General features: G+C 46.3%; 1 pseudogene; it reads left to right on the top strand.

Annotated features, from left to right (window-relative positions):
- Positions 1-996: 996 nt before the first annotated feature.
- LOC117042621 overlaps positions 997-25,085 on the top strand; it is a 63,395-nt pseudogene continuing 39,306 nt past the window's right edge.

Here is a 25,085-nt window from a genome sequence, read left to right as displayed (position 1 = left end):
CGACAAAAATGGAGCCCGGCCTGAGCTACAGTTGGCCGCTCCCAACTGTGGAGTTCGCTCCCAACTGTAGAGTTCCATATAAGGAAGTTTTGTCTCAGTCCAGGAAGACAGGAAGTTCCGGCTTGAGGACTGAGACAACCTTCTAGAAAAAGTTGGGTTTGACTGCCTCTGTTCTTTTTACATCCCACAATTCCAACAACAGCTTACCCAGAGGAAGCCCAGCTGAGCAAAAGGGTGCTAACTCTGCAGGGACTGCGCTCAGGATTAGCCCCCTGCTCGCTGGCAGGTTCCCCCCCCCCATTTTGTTTCCTCCCTTGCCTCTCTCTCTGGCAACGCGGGTGGGATCAAAGACATGAAGGCTGGGCATGTGACTAAAGCGGGGAAAGAGAGAGAGAGAGAGAGAGAGAGAGAGAGAGAGAGAGAGAAGCAGAGCGGAATCCCAAGTCATAAAAAGTTGCCTGCGGCAGCTTAGGAAATCAAGAGGAAAGAGAGTAGCAGCATGAAGCGTGTTTGCGTTTCTATTTCCTGCCAGGGACTCAAGGCTGCTTCTAGGGGTGGGGCAGCTGGCTTCCCTACGCCCATGATTATTTCTACTTTTTCTTCACAAGAGGCTCGAACTCGCCACCCTGATCATGAAGCATCTCACGCTCTACCTACTGAGCTACTACAGACTCAGCGATTTGGGGACACATTTGGTGGCATGTGAAGAAGAACCCTAGAGAAGATTGCCAAAAGTTTGTTCCCTGCAGCTGCAGAGCTAGGATTGGACCAGATGTAATAGGGTTCATCTATTTGCCCTGACAGTGAAGAGCAGACCCTCCAAGATCAGAAGCAGAGGGCTGCAAATAGGAGGGCAGGGGAAGCAGCAGGGAGGTCTCGCGGGATGCACGATGCCTTCGCCTTGCAAGGGGGCGCATCCAGCCTTGCAGCCTCCCAGGACCCAACCCACAGCCAGAGAGCTCCGATGCTCAGAGAGGCAGGAAACAGGGCCAGCCAGGGGGACTCGAGAGCGGCTGCCCTTTCCTGTCCCCCCGCCGAGGAGAGCGGAGGAGCAGCGGGCAGTGGCCTGGCGAGTTTCCCCGGAGAGGAGCCGGATTCCGGTGCAGGGACGGAGCGAGGAGTCAGAGGTGCAAAAGGGGGGGGGGGGCAAGGGTGGAGCAAGAGGAGGAGGAGGAGAGCACGTGCGCCTCGCCTGGCAGGATCAGGCCCCTAGTCTACCCGGAGTCTGCAGGGCGCACCCCAACCGGGCAGGAAGGGGAAGGGGCTCAGCTCAGGGGCAGGGCATCTGCAGGAGGGCACAGGGGCAAACATCTCAGTGTAAGGCTGCCACAAACCCTCCGTGAGACCCTGGGGAGCTGCTCCCTTTAGACGATGCTGAGCTCAAGGGGCCCAACGAGGGGACCAATGCAGCTGCTGCTTCGGGATGGAGGCTGCATATATTCGCCCACTGATGAGCGGCGTATCTGGGGCTTCTGTCTCCCTGAGTTTGCCGCCCCTCTCCCTGTTCCTCATCGGGGAGCCCCTTCCTCTTCCACGGTCCTCCCTCCGCTCCGACTGTCCTTCCCTCTCGCCTGCTTCTGCCTCCCTGCGGTGGCTGCAAGGGCGATGAGGGGGTTGAGGGGGCGGCAGCACAGGCACAAGCTCACGCTCTCCCACCGGCGGAGAGGGAAGGCGAGGAAGAGCAGGGCAGCAGGGAGGGGCCCCTCTCACTCTGCAGCCCCGTGGCACCCTTTGCACGCCACTACTGCTGCCCCCCCCCCTTTCCTCTGCCAATGCCATTGATAAACCTATCGCCCTCCTTCGTGAATGGCCTTTTAAAGCTCTCTAAGCCGCCACCACCATCACCGCATTTTGTGGCAATGATGCCCATCAGGTTCATTTAGCAAGGAAATGGCTGCTTTTGCCTTCCCCAAATCAAGGTACACACTGAGCCTACACATGGAGGTTCTGTTGATCAGTCACGGCTAATAAAACAGCTAATAGATCTATTCCCCGGAGAACACACCTGATCTTTTCCCAAGCTATCAAAGCTAGTGACTTCTTGGGTCTGCATGTAAAGAAGTGAGAGAAGCTTAAGCCTGTTTCTTTAAAGGTTTTATCTTCCACCTTCCTCAGTAACGCAGCTGAGTTTTCAGAAGAAGGCTGAGAGTTAAAGTGGGTGACAGTTTTGAGAATGCAAAGAAGTGGCCTATGGAAATGAGTTAATGATAATAAAAACATTGATGACGATATTGTAAAAGAGTTATGAAGGTGAAATTGTAATTAGCTATTAATGTTCAGATTATTACTCATTTCATTTCTATACTGCTTCATATTTTTAAGGAAAACATCTCAAAAGTAATTAAAGAGAAATCACAATGCAGTTTGTGACCATAGGATGGCGAGAACATTAACTCTGTAGATCCAGGAGTTCTCTCCTCCTGACAGTCTCAGATTTGATTGTTTTTTTCCGATAAAGCAAGAGGAACGGAACAATTATAGGCTTAAAGCTGCATTGATTCTGGAGGCCACATTCCAATGAGCTGTGTGGCCAATGTATGCACATGCAAGCACACACAGAATAGAGATGCAGACCATAAGGTCACATGCACACACGCCAAATATACTGCCAGGGCCGTCTTGGAGGGATGGGCCGCCGTGGTGCGGCGATCCCTCGGCGCCCCCGGCATGCCGCCTCTCCGCCCGCCTCCCTCTCGTGCTGGCCGCCCCTCGGGAGGGGGGTCGGTGAGCGGGGGATGAGGGGCATGGCGCTGGAGCGGCACGGGGCTTTGCGCGCCCTTCCCAGTGCTCCAGCTGGGGCTCCGGAGGGCGGGCGTCTTGCAGCCTGCCTGCTGGCGCGGGAGTGCCCGTCCGCCCCTGAGGGCGGGGGCGGGTTGGGGAGGGGGCGCCCGGTATGCACCACCCAGCCCCTATGACAAGACGGCCCTGTATACTGCAAACACTCACTAGACATGACATATTGCATACATACAAGTCTTCCAAACACTCTCTCACAGAGACACACACAATCACCATGTTTTCTCCTTCCAACCCCAGTGCTGGGGTGGGGTAGAAATAAGAGCACAAGAAGACTCTGCTGAATTAGCAATGAGATCTAGGGAAAAAGACCCTCCTGGTTGTTCTTTATATAGCCTTGGGGTTTCCCGAAGACTTTGAATAACTTCCTCTCGTGCATGGGTGGGGGCATTTAGGTGACATAACGATTGTCATTCACCGCCTGAAAATCAGAAATTGAAGTGATGACCACGCTTAGGAGTTGTGTTGCATGTGAGCGTTGCCAGAAGCAAGCTGAGGGCCAGCTCGGCAGAGCCTCTTTTTATTGACAGAAAATGCAGAACCAGTAAGATACATTTCGGACTGTGCCCTTTGCAAATCTCCCACCCACGAGATCGCGGGATGATGCCAAGCTATTTTGGTACTGTTTCCCCCAGCATCATTTCCCCCTCGAACAAGGTTTAATGAAAGCAGACAAAGGTCACAGACAGGGCCCGGCAGGCTGCTAAGGAAGCAAAAGGTGAATCCGAGGGCATGGTGTTCAGACTGCCGCAGCTTGTACGTGGGCGGTGGTTTGCCTCGCACCCAGACGCCAAGCCTTGGCTCTGGTTTGCCAGCACCCATGGCTGATTCCTACATCTCCCCTTTCCTTTCCAACTGAGCGTAAGGCTCGCAATCACCCGTGCGCCGTGTGCAAAGTCGGGAATACCGTGAAGTGGTGGAGTGAGTGATGCTGGGAGTCAGGTGTCAAAGGTGAATACGATTGGAAGTAGAGAGGACCATGACGTGAGGACCAGGCTGACCTTGCAACACTGGGAAGTGAGGGAATATATTGTGTATGATTCCATAAAACATCAACAGACATAGCATGAGAAGAATCAGTGCAGAATTTGCAATACATTGAGCAAGTGTGGCAATTTTCAATAAAGTGGGCAAGCGTGGAAGCAAATAATTAGTCAGTCAGTTAGTCAGTCAGAAATAATGAGCCTAGAGTCTCTGGGTATTGAGCAAATAAAGAATCTAGCGTCTCTGGTTAGTGAGCAAACAACAAGCCCAATGTCTCTGGATGTGGCGCTTTCTCAAGGACTGCAGGTGGTCTTCATTGGGTGGCCCAGTCCTGGCACTGGTCAGGTACTGGGTAGGGTCAGGCGTTGGTGCCATGCCATGCTGTAGTGGTGGAGTCTGGGATTGGATTGGTCAGGTACTGGCGCTGGCGCTGGCTCTGGTGCTGGGGATCTGGTTGGACTGCGGCCTTCTCTGAGCTGGAGCCTCTCGCCAGACCCTGTAGGGCTAGAAAGAACAACAGAGCCTTGCCCCTCAAGTGGTCAGGGGTGCAGGTCAGGTAGCTGGTGATAAGACGTCTATGGAGGCTCAATGGTCTGGAACCTGCGAAAAGTGTCCTTCTGGTGCTTGCTGCTCAAAATTAAAAGCAAGATAATTTTAGGAAGAACAGTAAATTGAGAGAAAATAGGGAGAACAATAAAGTATTCAATGCACACTGGGTGTTGCTCAGGGGCCGGAAGCTTTCCCCCTTAGTCAGAGGGTTAACTTTCTCTCTCTTTAGTTCACAGTCCATAGGAAGAAATAAATCAAAATTCTCCATCTTGCCCCAAACAGGGGTTTCTTAAGTATCCAGAATCAGCATGAAACTTTCAAGCCAGTCTTAAATAGCTACAGCTAAATTTAGCGTTACTTTGATCTTGCCGCTGTCAGAGAGACGGACTTCCTCATTTTAAATCTCTCTCTGTAAGCCTAATTGCGATACTTTAAGTCCAAATTAAACTCCGTACTTACGGATTCCTTTTTTAAAGCCCAGATTGAGGAAAAGCGGAGCGCTCAAAATCCAGCAGCCGGCCGCCGCTTTGTTTCCCCGGTTGGAGACAGCTTCAGCCCCGTGCCGGAGCCCGTTCACTCAAGCCTCCCTTTTACAAGGGAAGCCTGAGAACGGGTCAGCACCATGGAGCCCGCTAGAAGCCCTGGACCACGGGACTCTCTTCCCGTGGTTTACCGGAGCCCGCAGCGCGGTTGCGGTGCTCCTACCCCCGAGGAAACCGGAGCTGTCTTGGAGCCGAGACAGTTCCCAACTGTTGGGAATGGCGCTCACACTGGAAGTCCAAATATAACAGGCACCGTGGAAAAAAATCAGATTGCCAGTACCTTGAACTGTCCAAAAAGAAGGGCATTTTAAAAATGCCTTTTACAGCCAGCATCAACCACACCAGGGAGTACAGGAAATCTTTTTTGTCCGGTGCGGGGATCCAGGGGAACTCAGACCTTCGGTTCCAGTAGGGAGAGGTCTGTGGGCTGGAGTAGGAAAGATTTGAACTCTGCTTGGCAGATGGAACATGATATCTAAGTGTGTAGGTAAATCCCTCTCCACACTGCCTTGGGCAGCAGCTTTTGGGACTTTACTGGCTGCTGCTGCTCATTGTCCATGAGACTGCTTGAGCAGGAGGCATCCTCCTTTGGCCCTGGGCCGGAGGTGAGCCCAATGAGGAGTGTCCTGCATTGGTTGGCCTTATCTGGCTGGCATAAAGCCGCTGCAAGGACATTTGCTTTAGAAATTTGGGAACCTATATTCTGATAAACGTGCAACGCATCTGAGAGACCTAAGATCTCAGAGGCTGTCAGTAAAACACGCTCACACACAGCCTTCATTTGCAAGTTCCTTGGACATTTGCAATGGGATTCCATTTGCAGCGTCAGGGATGTCAACCTGTTGTGTTACTGCTGCTTGCAAACATTTAGTGGAATCAAGAAAGCACTCAGGGGCTCTTTGTCTGATAGTGGCAGAGATTTTGGTGGATTTGCCAGATTCAGAATTTTTCTTAAACACTTGGAGCACACATGCAGAAATTATGGGAAAGCACCCTTGGGGCAGCTGACACTACATGTCCAGAAAACTATACTGCCCTTGCCCTACCAACTGGTCAAAGAGTACACCACACGCAGCATGTAGCTGGGCTTGATGACCTGCAGCCTGGCTAAATTCACTGAGCCAAATCATATATTGACCAAAATTCAAAAGCATTTTCATCAGGGCATTCCAATCATCAGGAATAAGGGCGTGGCCAGAGGATAAGCCTTCCATGAGCCCTCTCACATGAGTGCTGGACAAGCCAAATTCATCACCAGCCTTCATTACTTCGCTGACAACAGAATAAAGCAGAGGGTCCCAATGGCTAGCCTGATTTTCCTGGCCATCTGGTGTCCTTGTGGCTGGACCAACTATTGGTAGACCAGTAAGCTCTTCTGCAGTTAGGCAAGAAGATGTTCAGCCTCCTTAACCATGCGCTGGATGGCAGCCTTGACTGTCTCAGAAAGCGCCTCTATGTCTGCCAAGTCAGGCAGACTTGAGGACTTGAATGGATTGTTACAAGAAAGATTGGTCTAGGATAAGGAAAGCCAGTGTGGTGTAGTGGTTAAGAGCGGTAGACTCGTAATCTGGTGAACCGGGTTCGCGTCTCCTCTCCTCCACATGCAGCTGCTGGGTGACCTTGGGCTAGTCACACTTCTTTGAAGTCTCTCAGCCCCACTCACCTCACAGAGTGTTTGTTGTGGGGGAGGAAGGGAAAGGAGAATGTTAGCCGCTTTGAGACTCCTTCAGGTAGTGATAAAGTGGGATATCAAATCCAAACTCTTCTTCTTCTTCTTCTTGTTGGAGAAACCTGAGTAGCCTAAGAGGTTAACTTCTCAGACACTGGTTTCTCCCAAGCTGGTTTCGGCTGCGCAACCACCACCAAACCTGACAGGGAGGAGGAAACAGCTGGAGGATTAACAAGTGACAGTAGAGACTGGACTTCTGCATGGGCGAAATGCTGAACAGCATCTCGGCAGAGGTGCCATGTCTGAAGGACCTGTATCGGAGCTCGTGGCTCCGAATGCAGGGTGTGTCCAATTTCCTCCCAGTCCTGTAACCGGAAAGACCCGCTCTCTCGGTACCAGGCACACCAAGCATGAATTTGTTGCAACAGTGCCTTGCTACAACAGGGATGCTGTGCCTTTAAAAGCAAATGATGGAGGTTTTTACGATGTTGCAATTGCTGCACAGATAGGGAACTCCCCATACTCACGTGCCTTCCTTCGTATACTCACTGGGATTCTGTAGAATGCTTGGACGCGTCTCTAGCTCTTGCTGAGCGATGTGAGTAGTTGGGCCCGACGTTGGGCGCCAGATGAAGTGATGACCACGCTTAGGAGTTGCGTTGCATGTAAGCGTTGCCGGAAGCAAACTGAGGGCCAGCTCGGCAGAGCCTCTTTTTATTGACAGAAAATGCAGAATCAGTAAGATACATTTCAGACTGTGCCCTTTGCAAATCTCGCACCCACGAGGTCGCAGGATGATGCCAAGCTATTTCGGTACCTGTTTCCCCCAGCATCATTTCCCCCTTGAACAAGGTTTAATGAAAGCAGACAAAGGTCACAGACAGAGCACGGCAGGCAGCTCAGGAAGCGAAAGGTGAAACCGAGGGCACGGTGTTCAGACTGCCGCAGCTTGTACATGGGCGGTGGTTTGCCTCCCACCCAGAGGTCAAGCCTTGGCTCATACTCTATATAAACCAGCACCCATGGCAGATTCCTACAAGAAATAGAAAGTGTAATTATATAGAGTATGTCAAAAACTGGCTAACGGTTAAATGCTTTTGTTTTTATTCTTGAATTTTATTCTGCACTGGTATTTTACTTTGTGTTTATTTCCTTTCCAGCAAGCTGGTATAAAAATGGAAGAGCATGGGCCGAGAAGACCCATTCAAAGGAAGAAACTGGAGTCCAAAGGAAAAAGATCTCCTGCAGGCCAAGTTGAGACCTTCAGGGATCTTCTGCCTCAGGCAGATTTATGTCAAATTAAGCAGGAGGCAGAGGAGGGGCAGCCACAGCAGCACTGGGATGCTCAGGATTTCCTGAAGACGATGCACTGCCCTTGTTCAAGCTGGGAAACCCCACAGGCTCCCAGTCCTCCCCACTCTGGGGATGGTGTCCTCCCGGCCTCCTTCAGGGGAGCTGCGGATTACAGCCAGTGGACCAGAAGGAGAGCAGGGGAGACAGACCAGACCCTGCCCCCAGACACTGAGGGGCTTCCGGAAAAGGTAAGTGCCCTCCTCTCACCTGGGTTTCCAGCATCTGAAGGTCACAGGTCCAGTGCCTCTAGACATGGAGGTTCTGTTTAGCTATGGTGGTGAATATTCCTCCTCCCTGCACTCTCTCTAATCCACTTTAAAAAGGCTTGTTAGACCAAACTTTACTATACATGGGAGGTTTGCTGTCATATCTCCTGATGTTTTTACTTTACATAAGCAGCTGCAGGGGACTCTGAATTTCCTCAGAGCAGAGGCTGTGTTGGAAGAGGTGTCCTTCCATCAACCCCTGTTTTCCTCATCTAAATTGCCTCCATTTCCAAAATGCTCTTTGCTTCCCACTAAGGTGAATGTCTTGGCCCATCTTGCAACCTCAGCAATCTCATGTGTAGTGCAAATAGAATAACACTGGCCTACTCTGTAAAGTTGTTGAAACATTTTCAAAGATAATGGCCAGGTTCAGATGACTGAATCACAGCCTGAAAAGTGAGGTTACAAATAGGCACAGTTTTTAATGCATTGCTGCAGCAAAGTTAGGCTGAAGCCTATGTTGACCCAGGTTTACAAGAAAAATCTCTAGCCACCAGCACAGTCTCCTGGCCACCAGAAGCAGAATGCAGAGGGCAACCAAAATGGTCAAAGGCCTGGAAAAGATGCCTTATGAGGAACGGCTTAGGGAGCTGTGTATGTTTAGCCTGGAGAAGAGAAGGTTAAGGGGTGATATGATAGCCATGTTCAAATATATAAAAGGATGTCATATAGAGGAGGGTGAAAGGTTGTTTTCTGCTGCTCCAGAGAAGCGGACATGGGGCAATGGATTCAAACTACAAGAAAGAAGATTCCACCTAAACATTAGGAAGAACTTCCTGACAGTGAGAGCTGTTCGGCAGTGGAATTTGCTACCAAGGAGTGTGGTGGAGTCTCCTTCTTTGGAGGTCTTTAAGCAGAGGCTTGACAGCCATCTGTCAGGAATGCTTTGATGGTGTTTCCTGCTTGGCAGGGGGTTTGGACTGGATGGCCCTTGTGGTCTCTTCCAACTCTATGATTCTAAGTTGATTATGTCTTGCATACTGAGTTATCGAGCTGACAGCCTGGACTCCTGACCCCCAGGCTCTCTGCTAGTCAGCTTCTTGAGCTTTTCATAATGTCCTCATCTGCATCCCAATCTCTGTTCCAGGAATTATGGCCTGTGGAAGATGTGGTTATTAAGTCCCCAAAGTCTGAGCAGGATCCCTTGGACACAGAGAACATCCATCTCTCGGCAAAGGCTGAGGGAGATAGTGAAGAAGAGGCCAGCTTTCTGGGTAAGGGTTGGGGTCTGGGTCCTTGCGTGCTTTAGCAATTTGCGGAGGGTCCAGCAGAAGCCATTTCCTCTCTCCTGCCTGAAATTCTCAGACAATGGGATTGCCAGAACCTCTGAATTAGCCTTTTCCAACATAATACCCTCCAGACATCATTAGATTTCCAACTCCCCTCACCCACAGCCAGCATGACCAATGGAATGATGGGATATGTAGTCTAACAGCTTCCAGAGAGCATCAAGTTGGAGAAGGATGCTGTGGGAGGAAAGCCCAATGATCAGTAACTTCTCTTGGGACCGAAGTAGATGCAACGTTAAATGCATGGAGACAGAAGAGGGATAACCATTACATCTAGGAAGCTGACATGCTTTCTGTGATGGAGTGATTGACACAGCACAATACTGAATTCTTCCCATAGTTTTCTTTCACATGAGATTTTGTGTGCCATCGGTGTACACAGAAGCATGGAATTTGTAAGCGTGTCTTGCACAGTTGTGTGGAGTGAGGGCTAAGAAGAAGAAGGATAAGTAAATTGTGTAGATTTGCCGATGTTACATTCTGGGGTCATGTGTTAGAGTGAGTGAGTGGTATAATATTTTATAGCACCCCTGTACTGTAATTTTATCCATCTCTAAGCTTCCATGGAGATACTGTGGTACAAATTTGGTTTATAGTGGCAGCAGCTTTAAGAGTCCAATTCGTCAGAGTGCAGCCTATAACACATTTATCAGCCTTTCAAGGCCACAAAAGATGAATCAACATAAGCATAGTTATTCTATGGACTTCCATCCTATAGGAGACACTGACGGCCAGGATCTTTGATAGCTTGAAAAAAAGGATTAGAATGAGGTTTGTGCTCTGCATTTTCAGGCATGAAAGTGGTGTCTGTTTAAGTGGTCTGGCACTTAATTATTTCACAGTACAGCTTTTGTTTTTGTTGTTTATTTTACATTTTTGTTTTTGAGGCTTTTTCGGTTCATTGATTGATTGATTGATTGATTGTATGACTGTGGAAATGAATAAAAAAAACCCCATCCAAACAATGACTATCATCAGTGTAGGTAAGAATTTTTATTTTATTTTATGGTTTCATTTTATGGATCAATGGTCTTATAAGTTATAAGTGAGATTCAAGTTAAAGTACTGTTTTAGGGGTTGCTTTTTAAAATCTGGAATTGATTAATACATGTTGCATTATTTTTTTCTGCAAGGCATGCTTTTGTTTTGAAATGCTTTTGTTTTGGAACGTACTTCTGGAATGGATTAAGTTTGAGAACCAAGGTACCACTATAATAGTTTCTAGAGAGCACAACAGGGCAGAGGGCTCTTGTGCGCCAATCCTGCTTGCTGGTTTTCCACAGGCATCTGGTTGGCCCCTGAGAGAACAGGATGCTGGACTAGGTGGGCCTTTGCCAATCCAGCAGGCTCTTCTTAGGTTCTAATATACTGCAATATTCTCACAGTTGCATGTGCCATAACAACACTTAAGTTTTGCTAATTACTCAGAAAAGGTACTATTATTTGAACCAGAGACCATTTCCTCACTTGAAAATGGAAAATACAGAGATGTGTTTAAGGAGTCCATTGCAACGTAGATCAGTATTATAAAATGCTGCTGCTTTATTAAGTGTCAATAATCATGTGTTGATCTTGCCAATATCTCCTCTGCATTCCTAATAATTAGGAACAAAGTGAGGACAGTGGAGAATGGAAACAATGTTAAAATAAGAGAACGTGCACATTGGGATTGACATGTGTTCAATTTCTTTCTTGTCTTTCTTGAATGTCTAACAGGATTCTCTTCCTCCCAAACAGGTCAGGAAGATGATGGTCAGAATTCATTGGAGCCAGCTGTGAATTCATTGGGAAGAACAAAAAAACAGTTTAAATGCATGGAATGTGGGATGTGCTTTAGTCCCAGGGGAAGACTGAGGATACACCAACGAACTCACACGGGGGAGAAACCATTTAAATGTATTGAATGTGGAAAGAGCTTCAGTGGAAGTAGAAAACTTAAAGTACATCAACGAACTCACACGGGGGAGAAACCATTTAAATGTACTGAATGTGGAAAGAGCTTCAGTGGAAGTGGAAAACTTAAAGTACATCAACAAACTCACACGGGGGAGAAACCATATAAATGTATTGAATGTGGAAAGAGCTTCAGTCAAAGTGGAGACCTTAGAACACACCAACGAACTCACACGGGGGAGAGACCATTTAAATGTATTGAATGTGGAAAGAGCTTCAGTCAAAGTGGAGACCTTAGAACACACCAACGAACTCACACAGGGGAGAAACCATTTAAATGTACTGAATGTGGAAAGAGCTTCAGTGGAAGTGGAAAACTTAAAGTACATCAACAAACTCACACGGGGGAGAAACCATTTAAATGTATTGAATGTGGAAAGAGCTTCAGTCGAAGTGGAGACCTTAGAACACACCAACGAACTCACACGGGGGAGAAACCATTTAATTGTATTGAATGTGGAAAGAGCTTCAGTGTAAGTGGAGACCTTAGAACACACCAACGAACTCACACAGGGGAGAAACCATTTAAATGTATTGAATGTGGAAAGAGCTTCAGTGGAGGTGGACACCTTAGAACACACCAACGAACTCACACAGGGGAGAAACCATTTAAATGTATTGAATGTGGAAAGAGCTTCAGTCGAAGTGGAGACCTTAGAACACACCAACGAACTCACACGGGGGAGAAACCATTTAATTGTATTGAATGTGGAAAGAGCTTCAGTGTAAGTGGACACCTTAGAACACACCAACGAACTCACACGGGGGAGAAACCATTTAAATGTCTTGAATGTGGAAAGAGCTTCCGTGAAAATGGAAAACTGAAAGTACACCAACAAACTCACACGGGGGAGAAACCATTTAAATGTATTGAATGTGGAAAGAGCTTCCGTCAAAATGCACACCTTAGAATACACCAACGAACTCACACGGGGGAGAAACCATTTAAATGTATTGAATGTGGAAAGAGCTTCAGTGGAAGTGGAGCACTTAGAATACATCAACGAACTCACACAGGCGAGAAACCATTTAAATGTATTGACTGTGGAAAGAGCTTCGGTCGAAATGCACACCTAAGAATACATCAACAAACTCATACAGGAGAGAAACCATTTAAATGTATTGAATGTGGAAAGAGCTTCAGTGGAAGTGGAGACCTTAGAACACACCAACGAACTCACATGGGGGAGAAACCATATAAATGTATTGAATGTGGAAAGAACTTCAGTCAAAGTGGAGACCTTAGAACACACCAACGAACTCACACGGGGGAGAAACCATTTAAATGTATTGAATGTGGAAAGAGCTTCAGTGGAAGTGGATACCTTAGAACACACCAACGAATTCACACGGGGGAGAAACCATTTAAATGTATTGAATGTGGAAACAGCTTCAGTGGAAGTGGATACCTTAGAAGACACCAACGAACTCACACGGGGGAGAAACCATTTAAATGTATTGAATGTGGAAAGAGCTTCCGTCAAAATGCACACCTTAGAATACATCAACAAACTCACACAGGGGAGAAACCATTTAAATGTATTGAATGTGGAAAGAGCTTCAGTGGAAGTGGAGCACTTAGAATACATCAACGAACTCACACAGGCGAGAAACCATTTAAATGTATTGACTGTGGAAAGAGCTTCAGTGGAAGTGGAACACTTAGGAAACATCAGCTAACTCACACAGAGGGAAAACCTTAGATGTATGTTATTTGGAAAGAGGTTCAGAGGGAGTGGAGACCTTAATATTCATAAGCGAATTCACACTGGTCAAAAGCCATATACAGTAAATGTATGGAGTTTTCCACACAGGGTATCCACAGTTCCTGGGAAGTAAAGATGACTTTTTTTATTAGATTTTCCAATTCAACAACCAATCAAATCACTTTAAAATATTCCAAATTACATCCTGAATTATTTATATGCAAATCAGATATTTCCAATATTCTGCCAAATTAAAAGTTTTAATTTTAGGACTTCCAATGCGTCAAACGTGAGGAATTTCTTATCAACCATTTTCCATTGCCATCCATTCCATTCTGATGTTTTCGCAGCCTCTGAGGTATTCCAGCAAGCGAGATAAAACAAATCAAACAATGCTTTTGTGTGGGTTTAAGTCCATAGCCAGTCTCCATAAAATTGCATTGCCCCTTGACTCACTGGTATTCTTATTAAATTCAAAAGTCTTATCACAGGCAGCCACCATCTTCACTCAGTCCCGATGAAATCCAAACATAGTTGTTATAGCTTTTCCCACTCGGTTGCTTTGCAGTTGAACCTTTTCAGGAGAGATTTGCCAATCATACTGTATGTTCGTAAATTATATTATTTTTGAGGCTTGCCTCTCCCTATGATTCAGTGTTACGCAGCCCAGATTCTATCTTCCAACATGGCGGATTTCCCAATTAAGCAGCATTATTCCTCCCGGAGCCAAAGATTTTCAGGGAAAGTGTCCAAAATTCTCTAAAGATGAATCAACCAGTGGCCTAGAGGTTCTGTCTGTGCCAAAATCAACAAGCTGACATGCTTTTTATCCTCTTCCAAATAAATCAAAGATATAGTTCCTTATCAAATAGGGACAGCGGTGTTGTATATTATTTTCATTTCCACACAGTTTATAGTTGTGGAGCCAAATTATGTCCGCAAATATCAAACATCCAGTCTTTCAAATCTCGCTTGTTATCAATAATGAAAACGGCTCTTCTGGGGGGGGGAGTTGCCCATTGATATAATGTAATAAAGCAAAGTACAATAATAGAGGCAGAGGCTCCCCCCCCTTTCCGTCCCATTCCCACAGCCCAGGAATACAAGGTAGAAATTCACCTTGACACTTGCTAACAAAATCCTTTGATAGGTTTTTGTGAGGGTGTGACTGCTAATCTTTAACCTGGGATATGTACTAAGAACTGGGCCTAATTTCCTCTGTTATTAAAAATAAAATAAAATGTTTGTTCTGCTTCCAAAGAAACCCTTTAGAATGCATTTGTATTTTTTTCCTTTTTTTAAACAGCTGTGCAAAGGTGCTCCTGTGCAATGCAATGTCAGAATAACAAAATAATGAAACATCTCATGAGAGCCTTGTTTTTCAAATATACAGCTAAAAAACCTTAAAAACTCCTACAACACTTACCAGAGACAAATCTAATTGCAGGGCCCCCAGGCACTAGGAGGCTGCCTAGTGAAGCAAACAGAAAAAGAAAGTGACAACCTGCTTGTAAGCGTCATTGTTACTTGGAAGGGTACAAGTGTTATAATGCTTAATGTACATATAATGCTGTGTTTGAATGCATTGTAATTAAAATACTATAAAGGGAAGTCTCTCTTAGGCAAGAGGTTCCACTCTGACATGAGCAACAGAAGAGGCTGGTATCTTTCCCAATAGCTCATGGCTGGAAACAGAAGCTGCAGGGCTCTCACAGAAGGAAGCTTAAACCTGAGAAGTCAGTCGGTGCTTGCTGGAAATGGCTAGGAGAAGCAGCAGCAGCAGTTGCAAATATGTTATGGAGTGATAAAGAAGCTTAGGATCTCTCTTGGGGACCAGAAAGAAGAAAGCTTACTGGATTACGTAAAGGACTGAACATTATTTGAAATGTGCTACTTTATCATGTTTATCTTATTGTAAGACTGTTTAAGACTGTTCTGCAGTAAAGCTTTGAAACATATTCTTGTGATGGAGAGAACTCATTTCCACACAAGGTCAAGATCAGGAATTCCACGGAACAACTTTAACAACAAGTACTTGAAGGACCAACCCATGATGTAGCTGTGCTCTTTTCCACCCCCTTCAAGAATTGCAACAATCTGTTCCTCCAAATGGTTCTGCCTTCACTGCAGTCAATTGAAGGCAACCAACTACCGGTAACAGAGTAGTAGCTTATACCTAAGAAGCTAAATAGCTGTTCTAGGCGATAGTTCCTTTTTACAGACTACAATGCCCAGACTCTTGGTATACAAAATAACTTTACTTTCATAAACATATAACTGAGATATACATATTTACAGTCTCATGCTTATTCAAACACGGGCACGTTCTCACTTGAATTGTCTTACTGTTTCTTACAAAAAGTTTTTTCTTTCACCTCGGCAGTAATCTCTCTGTTCCTGCACAGGTTTCTTCCTATTAAAATTTAGTGATCTTTCTCTGTTTAACTTCAGACAGATCACACTGACACACTACAGTATCCTGAGACATCTCTCTCAGCAGCCATTTTCCCTCACACACAGAGTGAGAAAAGAACAGAAAAGCAGTTAAAAGCAACAGTTACTGGAATAACAGTCTCAACAGAATGAAATGCCTCCCTCATGTGACTCACAGTCAGGCAATCACATGAGGGCTACTGTCAAAGGAAACTCCATCTTAAAACATTATCATTTATGGAAATTAAACCATCATCCTTAACACTTTCCCCAGACTTAGAGAAACCGCCGAGCCTTAAAACTAGGAGAGCAAAAAGCTCAAAGACAGGGTGTGACGGATTGGCCCTAAGATGGAGGAGGTATGACAGCCCAGTGCTGAAAGAGTTAAGCCACCTTCGTTGGTGACTGTACAGGGGGCGGGGCGATCCCTGGTTTAAAAGGAGGGACCAGCAGTTTTGGCAGTGGGAGAAGAGGGAGGGTGTGAGTGGTGACTGGAAGAAGAGGAGTGTGGGGCCAGGAGAGTGGTGGTTAGGATAGGATAGGATGAAGATTAGTCCGTTATACTGAAGAGTTGATATTTTTGATGTAAATAAGCTGATGAAATATCAAAATACGTGAAGCACAATGTTCTGAGATAAAAAAAGTCTTGTTTTTTTCTGTTGAGCCAAGAGAGAAGAGGCATTTATTTGGTCCAGCGATATATGGATGCTCATGAGGAGGGGAACTCAGGGAAAAGGCAAAACTAACCGGCAGGGTGATAGTTTGTGTCTTGGAGTTTTCCTCAGGAGGGCCAAAAGGCCAGAAACCTCGGTAAGGCTGCACAGTTACTAAAAGGGTTTAGCTAACTGACGCAGTGGGGGAATCTAATGAGAGAGAGAGCCCCAGAACTGATAGAGCTGAGAGGTATTCTCAACCCAGGAGCCCAGAGCAATATATATACATATAAAACAGGCCACGACAGCTGGACAAGAGAACCCTGTTACCAAGTCATCCCTAGTTATAATAAAAGGGGGATTATCCTCACAGATGGACCTCAAGGATCGAGGTGGGGTGTATGGAAAAAAACACAGGGCAGTTAGAGGCAGCACCCATACAGGAGATGATGATGATGATGATGATGATAGCTCCATTTCAGTGAGCTTATTCTGAATAAAACAACCCATTGTTATCTGACCCCATGGCCCTCTGAAAGCAATCGTGTATAGGAAAGATTTTTAATGTTTTATTTTGTTTTTAATATAGGTTGGAAGCAGCCCAGAGTGGCTGGGGCAACGTAATAAGACGGGTCATGTATATATAGTAAAATTAGCTTTATGGAACGGAGTGTTCCTATTTTCATCAGAGAAATGTTGGAGGATTTGGAAAGATAACAGGGCCTGACCCTGGCATTGGTTGCTGAAGCTAAGTGATTGCATGACCCCAGCCAGCAGAGCTGGAAACTGGACTGCCACCTCCAGCAAGACATTTGGGCAGCAGGGAGGCATCGTCCCAGCATTACTGAAATTTCGGGAATTGTTAATGATGAGGATTTGGAAACCAGTCTCACACCTGATCACGAGGAGACTTATTAGTAGAACATACTGGATAGCGTATAAAATGCCAGATATATTTCAATGAAGCAGCTTTCCAATCAAAACCCACTTATTACAAAAGACACAGTAGGGTATAGAAAAGGGAAGGGTGTTTTGTTATGTTTTTAAAATATTTTTTTAAACCACTGGAGTACCGGGCACACAATTTCAAGGTAACATTACACTTTATTTCCACTTTTTTCACATGAGGCTCGAACTCACAAGGCTGATCATGAAGACCCCTAGAGAAGGGTGGCAAAAGTTTGTTCCCTGCAGCTGCAGAGCTAGGATTGGACTAGTGAAGAGCAGAACCTCCAGGATCAGAAGCAGCGGGCTGCAAATACGAGGGCAGGGAAAGTAGCAAGGCGGTCTTGCCGCCTGCACGGTGCTTTCGCCTTGCAAGGGGGCGCATCCAGCCTCGCAGCCTCCCAGGGCCCAACCCACAGCCAGCGAGCTCCGATGCTCAGAGAGGCAGGAAACGGGGCCAGCCAGGGGGACTCGAGAGCGGCTGCACTTTCCTGTCCCGCCGCCGAGGAGGGCGGAGGAGCAGCGGCCAGTGGCCTGGCGAGTTTCCCCGGAGAGGAGCCGGATTCTGGGGCAGGGACGGAGCGAGGAGTCAGAGGTGCAGGAGGCGCGGGGGGAAGGAGGGTGGAGGAGGGGAAGGGCGCCTCGCCTGGCAGGATCAGGCCCCGATTCCAGCCAGAGGCTGCAGGACGCCCCCCAACTGGGCAGGAAGGGGAAGGGGCTCAGCTCGGGGGCAGGGCATCTGCAGGAGGGCACAGGGGCAAACATCTCTAGGTCAGGCTGGCACGGACCCTGCCTGAGACCCTGGGGAGCTGCTCCCTTCAGACCTATAGACGATGTTGAGCTCAAGGGGCACAATGAGGGGGCCAAGGCAGCTGCTGCTTCGGGATGGAGGCTGCATATAGTCGCCCACTGATCAGCGGCGTACCTGGGGCTTCTGTCTCCCTGAGTTTTCCGCCCCTCTCCCTGTCCCTCATCGGGGAGCCCCTTCCTCTTCCACGGTCCTCCCTCCGCTCCGACTGTCCTTCCCTCTCGCCTGCTTCTGCCTCCCTGCGGTGGCTGCAAGGGCGATGAGTGGGTTGAGGGGGCGGCAGCACAGGCACAAGCTCACGCTCTCCCACCGGCGGAGAGGGAAGGCGAGGCAGGGGGAAAGCAGCAGGGAGGGGTCCCTCTCACTCTGCAGCCCCGTGGCACCCTTTGCACGCCACTACTCCTGCCCCCCTTTATCTCTGCTAGTGCCATTGATAAACCTATCGCCCTCCTTCGTGAATGGCCTTTTAAAGCTCTCTAAGCCACCACCATCACCGCATCTTGTGGCAATGATGCCCACCAGGTTCATTTAGCAAGGAAATGGCTTCTTTTGCCTGCCCCAAATCAATGTACACTGGGCCTACACATGGAGGTTCTGTTGATCAGTGACGGCTAATAAAACAGCTAATAGATCTCCCAGGAGAACACACCTGATCTTTTCCCAAGCTGTTGAAGCTAGTGACCTCTTGGGTCTGCGTATAAATAAATGAGAGAAGCTTAAGCCTGTTTCTTTAAAGGTTTTATCTTCCACCTTCCTCAGTAACGGAGCTGAGTTTTCAGAAGAAGGCTGAGAGTTAAAGTGGGTGACAGTTTTGAGAATGCAAAGAAGTGGCATATGGAAATGAGTTAATGATAATAAAAACATTGATGACGATATTGTAAAAGAGTAAGGAAGGCGAAATTGAAATTAGCTATTAGTGTTCAGATTATTACTCATTTCATTTCTATACTGCTTAATATTTTTAAGAAAAAAATCTCAAAGTAATTAAAGAGAAATCTCAATGAAGTTTGTGTCCATAGGATGGTGAGAACATTAACTCTGTAGATCCAGGAGTTCTCTTGTAGGGAAACTAAGTCGTTTGGGCGTATATGACAAAGACCACTAACTGCCCTTATCAGGAAAGACCATGCACCAACGTACACCACACCTAATGGGCGCAGTTAAGACATGGCATGTTGCAAGAATGTAGTCCCACCCTACCCATATATGGCATTTCCATACCCCTGTCTGATGAAATGTAGTCCAAATATGATGAAATGTTCCTGTATGATTTTGGATAAATAAAGGCTCCTGAAGCCCTTAGATCATCAGACTCTTTCAAACCACACTGCTGTGAGACTGATCATTTTCGCCCATTGACGAGCTGGCTCCCGTCATTCTCTCCTCCTGATAGCCTCAGATTTGATTGTTCTTTCCTATAGAGCAAGAGGAACATTTATGGGCTTAAAGCTGCATTGATTCTGGAGGCCACGTTCCAGTGAGCTGTGTGGCCAATGTATGCACATGCATGTAAACACAGAAAAGAGATGCGGACCATAAAGTCACATGCACACAGGCCAAATATACTGCAAATGCTCACCAGACATGTCATCTTGCATACATAGAAGTCTTGCAAACACTCTTTCACATATGCAGAGACACACACAATCAGTATGTTTCATCCTTCCAACCTCAGTGCTGGGGTGGGGGAGAAATAAGAGCACAAGAGGACTCTGCTGAATTACCAATGAGATCTAGGAAAAAAGACCCTTCTGGTTTGTTCTTTAGAAACCAGGGTGGATAAAAATAAATGAGGATTTCCTTTTTGAGGAAAATATATTGAGGTAAATAAATTCCATTAATCCATTCACAATGTCATTTATGCTCTTTCAGAGGTTTTTGTAAGATTATTGGGTAGTTTCTCTGCCTACAAGATATTATCACAGATGCTTGGTTTACTTTTGCAGTTCTCAAAACTGAATTTGACTCAGCAGAGATCACATGCCTCTTCTTCACAGCAAAAATGTTATAACATGAACAGAGTTGAGAAAAAGACATTAATCCTATTGTTCTACAAACCTATCAATACAGAATCAACCCCTTCAGTGCTAAGTTTCAAGAAGTTCAGTGAACAGAATAGAAACAATATTTTTCTGATTGTTTGGAGTGGAATGGATCTAATTTTTCTCCTTCCTAAGTCCAACAGAAAAGTTGTCCAAATATGAATGATTAACTTATTCAACTGGGGATAAAAAAACTAATATGAAAGGTTGTTATTCTAAAAATCTTCATCTACTTGCATATTAAAGTTATACCAGCAAGAATTAGTCTTTTGTAGAAAACAAGCCTTTAAATCAAGCCTTACTGACTAGTGATTTAAATCGTGATTTAAATCAGTTTGATTTAAATCAAATCCACCCTGTTAGAAACCCTCTTTAAAGAGCAGCCAGGGAGATCATTTATCTCCAGATCAGGGCTTTTATCCCATCTCAGAACAGTGCTGATTTCGTTGTTTGATTTTGTTCGTCAAAATTCATTTTGTTTGTTTGTATCTTAGGCTCTGCAAACATCATACATATAAAGCACGTGGCTTCCCCCAAAGAAATATGGGAACTAGCTTTTTTACTACAGTTCTCAGTACCCTTAACAAACTGCTGCTTGCAGGATTTCTTGGGTGAAGGCATATATTTTAAATGTTAGGTGGGTCTGTCACTGCTTAATCATGTACAAAGATCTAGAAGTTGCAGCCAGGATCAGCATTCCCTGGTCACTGAACATGCTCAGTCCTCTCACTGGGTTGTTTTTGGATTTTCCTACCACTGCCTTGGTCCTCCCACCCCCAAATATTATTTGTAGTTCTGTAAACCTTGGGGTTTCCCCGTCTTTGGATAACTTTCTCTTATGCATGGGTGGGAGCGTTTGGGTGACATAACGATTGAAAATCAGAAATAGAAAGAGTAATGATATACAGTATTTAAAAAACTGGCTAACGGTTAAATGCTTTTGTTTTTATTCTTGAGTTTTATTCTACACTGGTATTTTACTTTGTGTTTATTTCCTTTCCAGCAGAGTAGTGTGAAAATGGAAGAGCAGGGGCCGAGAAGACCCATTCAAAGGGAGAGACTGGAGTCCAAAGGAAAAAGATCTCCTGCAGCCCAAGATGAGACCTTCAGAGATCTTCTGCCTTGTGCAGATTTATGTGAAATTAAGAAGGAGGCAGAGGAGGGGCAGCCACAGCAGCACTGGGATGCCCAGTGGCAGGATTTCCTGAAGACGATGCACCCTCCTCGTTCAAGCTGGGAAACCCCACAGGCTCCCAGACCTCCCCACTCTGGGGATGGTGTCCTCCTGGCCTCCTTCAGGGAAGCTGCGGATGACAGCCAGTGGTCCAGCGGGAGAGCAGGGGGGACAGACCAGACCCTGCTCCAAGACACTGAGGGGCTTCCGGAAAAGGTAAGTGCCCTCCTCTCACCTGGGTTTCCAGCATCTGGAGGTCACAGGTCCAGCATCTCTAGACATGGAGGTTCTGTTTAGCTATGGTGTTGAATATTCCTCCTCCCTGCATTTTCTCTCCAATCAACTTTAAAAAGGCTTGTTAGACCAAACTTTACCATACATGGGAGGTTTGCAGTCATATCTCCTGATGTTCTTACTTTACCTGAACAGCTGCAGGGGACTCTGAATTTCATCAGAGCAGAGGCTGTGTTGGAAGAGGTGTCCTTCCATCAAGCCCCGTTTTCCTCATCTAAATTGTCTCCATTTCCAAAATATTCTTTGCTTCCCACTGAGGTAAAAGTCTTGGCACATCTTGCAACCTTAGCAATCCCATGTGTAGTGCAAACAGAATAACACTGGCCTACCTTGTAAAAATGTTGAAACATTGTTAAAGATAATGGTCAGGTTCAGATGACTGAATCGCAGCCTGAAAAGCGGGGTTACAAATAGGCACAGTTTTTAATGCATTGCTGCAGCAAAGTTACGCTGAAACCTATGTTGACCCAAGTTTACAAGAAAAATCTCTAGCCACCAGCACAGTCTCCTGGCCACCAGAAGCAGAATGCATCACTCCAGGAAGGATTCCATCCCAACCTTTAGTGAGAGAGGGCAAAAGAGAAGGACTCTGCATGGGTAGCTTCACAGACCTAACCAACGGTGGTCGTGCACTGGCAGCAAGGCTAACAAACAGGGGAACTGGGAACAGGGGCGTCGCTGGGGGGGGGCGGTAGGGGTGGTACACCCCGATTGACAGGGGAGGGTGAGGGTGACAAGCGGCGGGTGTGGTTGACAAGCGGCGGCCCCTCCCGCCACTCCCACGCTGCGCCACTCCCTCCGTCACCCCGTGCGTGCAGCGCTGCTGCTCCCGGGGTGACCGGTGGTGCGTGGGGAGTGGCAGCCCCATGAGGCGCCTTTTCACTCTGCGGCTTAAAAGGGGGCTGTGGAAGTGGCGGCGGCCCGATGATCGTGACATCACAATGTGACGTCAAGGCGCCCCGCCCCCGGGGCGTGTTTTTTCGCCGCACCGGGTTGCGTGGAGCCTTCCTCCGCCACTGACTGGGAATGTGCTAGTCCTATATCTCCCCACATCTGCAAGGGTCATAGGTTCAGTATATTCTGCATACGCCTGAAGGATTCTTCAGAAGGGTCAACTTGAGTGTACTTGATGGATGTCTGGAGACAGCGCTCCAAGGCTAATTGCTTGTTTGGCAAGAAATCTTTAAGTTAATTATGTCTTGCGTACTGTGTTATCAAGCTGACAGCCTGGATTCCTGACCCCCAGGCTCTCTGCCAGGCAGCTTCTTGAGCTTTTCATGATGTCCTAATCTGCATCCCAATCTCTGTTCCAGGAATCGTGGCCTGTGGAAGATGTGGTCATTAAGTCCCCCAAGTCTGAGCAGGATCCCTTGGACACAGAGAACATCCATCTCTTGGCAAAGGCTGCGGGAGAGAGTGAAGAAGAGGCCAATTTTCTGGGTAAGGGTTGGGGTCTGGGTCCTTGCGTGCTTTTGCAATTTGCGGAGGGTCCAGCAGAAGCCATTTCCTCTCTCCTGCCTGAAATCCTCACAATGGAATTGCCAGAACCGCTGAATTAGCCTTTTCCAACATACTACCCTCCAGACATCATTAGATTTCCAACTCCCCTCACCCACAGCCAGCATGACCAATGGAATGATGGGAGATGTAGTCTAACAACTTCCAGAGAGCATCAAGTTGGAGAAGGATGCAGTGGGAGGAAAGCCCAATGATCAGCAACTTCTCTTGGGACCGAAGTAGATGCAACGTTCAATGCATGGAGAGAGGAGAGGGAGAACCATTACATCTAGGAAGCTGACATGCTTTCTGTGATGGAGTGATTGACACAGCACAATACTGAATTCCTCCCATAGTTTTCTTCCACATGAGGTTTTGCGTGCCATCAGTGTACACAGATGCATGGAATTCATTACAATCTTGCACAGTTGTGTGGAGGGAGGGCTAGGAAGAAGAAGGATAAGCTAATTGTGTAAATTTGCCAATGTTACAGTCTGAGGTTGTGTGTGAGAGTGAGTGAGTGAGTGAGTGGTATAATATTTTATAGCACCCTTGTAATTTTATCCGTCTCTAAGCTTCCATGGAGATAGGTAAAGGTAAAGGGACCCCTGACCATTAGTTCCAGTTGTGTCCGACTGTGGGGCTGTGGCGCTCATCTCGCGTTACTGGCCAAGGGAGCCGGCGTACAGCTTCCGGCTCGTGGCCAGCATGACAAAGCTGCTTCTGGCCAACCAGAGCAGCGCAGGGAAACGCTGTTTACCTTCCCGCCGGAGCAGTACCTATTTAATCTACTTGCACTTTTGATATGCTTTTGAATTGCTAGGTGGGCAGGATCCATGGAGATACTGTGGTATAGATTTCGTATAACTTTCAAAATAATTATACAAAGCCAACAAAGAGACTCATAAGTTTATAGTGGCACCAGATTTCCTCGTCAAGAATCCACTTCATCAGAGTGCAGCCCACAAAAGCTTAGGCTATAACACATTTATCAGCCTTTCAGGGCTAAAAAAGATGAATCAACAGAAGCATAGTTAGTCTATGGACTTCCATCCTACAAGAGACACTGACGGCCAGCAACTTGGATAGCTTGAAAAAAAGGATTAGACAGGTTTGTGCTCTGCCCTCCTGGTCATAAGCTTCTTAATACAGTGGTACCTTGGTTCTCCAATGGCTTAGTAGTCAAACAACTTGGAAGTAAGTGTTCTGGTTTGTGAACTTTATTCAGAAGTTGAACATGGTCCGTATTGTGTTAAACTTCCAATATGAGTGCCAAACTTCTGTTTTCAGTGCCACACTTCCGTTTTCAGTGTTACACTAAGATCTGTCTGTTTTTTTATACTTATTTTGTGTGGTTTTTTTTTAAATAATATTTATTAGACTTTTTCCAATTACAAACCAAATTACAATCAATTTATAACACATGATTAAATTTTTCTAACCCCCCTTTCTCTCACCAAGAGGAGCATACCAAATAGACCCCCCTCTCACTGGGGTAAACACTTCTAATTTGCCAATTTAATCACCTTACCATTCACATATCATCTTAACTTCAGGGACTTCCCCGACTCCCACCCGTTGACTCCCAAATCAAACCTAATTTACAGTTATTACCAATAATCGCAATACTATTTCCTCTCCTTCTCACATTTACTAATATTTCTAGCAGAATACTTTTCCAATTTACGAATCTATTTCTTCTTTTTTTAACTATCCTCCACACTCACTGTATTTCTAAGCTTTCATTTTCCCCCAAATCTATCACAATAACCTTATTAAGATTGAATTAACCAAAAAACCTTCCCCCCTTTACCTCACCATTCATTTTAAGACCATAACATTATCCATTAGCCATACCTTGTGTCAATACCATAATAACCAGAGAGTTTCCACAAAGTTCATAAAGATTTTCAACCCACCCCGACTCTTTCAAATACCAAAATTCCACAGTCCTGGGAAACTGGTTTGTACTCCATTCTTATCTCAAGTGTCCTTGAAAAATTTTCCACAACTAGAGTCTGCGCCACCTTCCACCAGGCACTCTTTTTTCCAACAGTTTCCCCATTTTTTCTTCTTGTTGTTTTCTGCCTCCTAATTTTTCTGCCTTTCCTCGACGAGTTGTATCCACCGTT

Source organism: Lacerta agilis, chromosome 2 (assembly GCF_009819535.1).
Source record: "Lacerta agilis isolate rLacAgi1 chromosome 2, rLacAgi1.pri, whole genome shotgun sequence".
Classification (NCBI taxonomy): domain Eukaryota; kingdom Metazoa; phylum Chordata; class Lepidosauria; order Squamata; family Lacertidae; genus Lacerta; species Lacerta agilis.
Note: the sequence above shows the minus strand (reverse complement) of the source record. Positions and strands in the feature narration are given on the sequence as shown.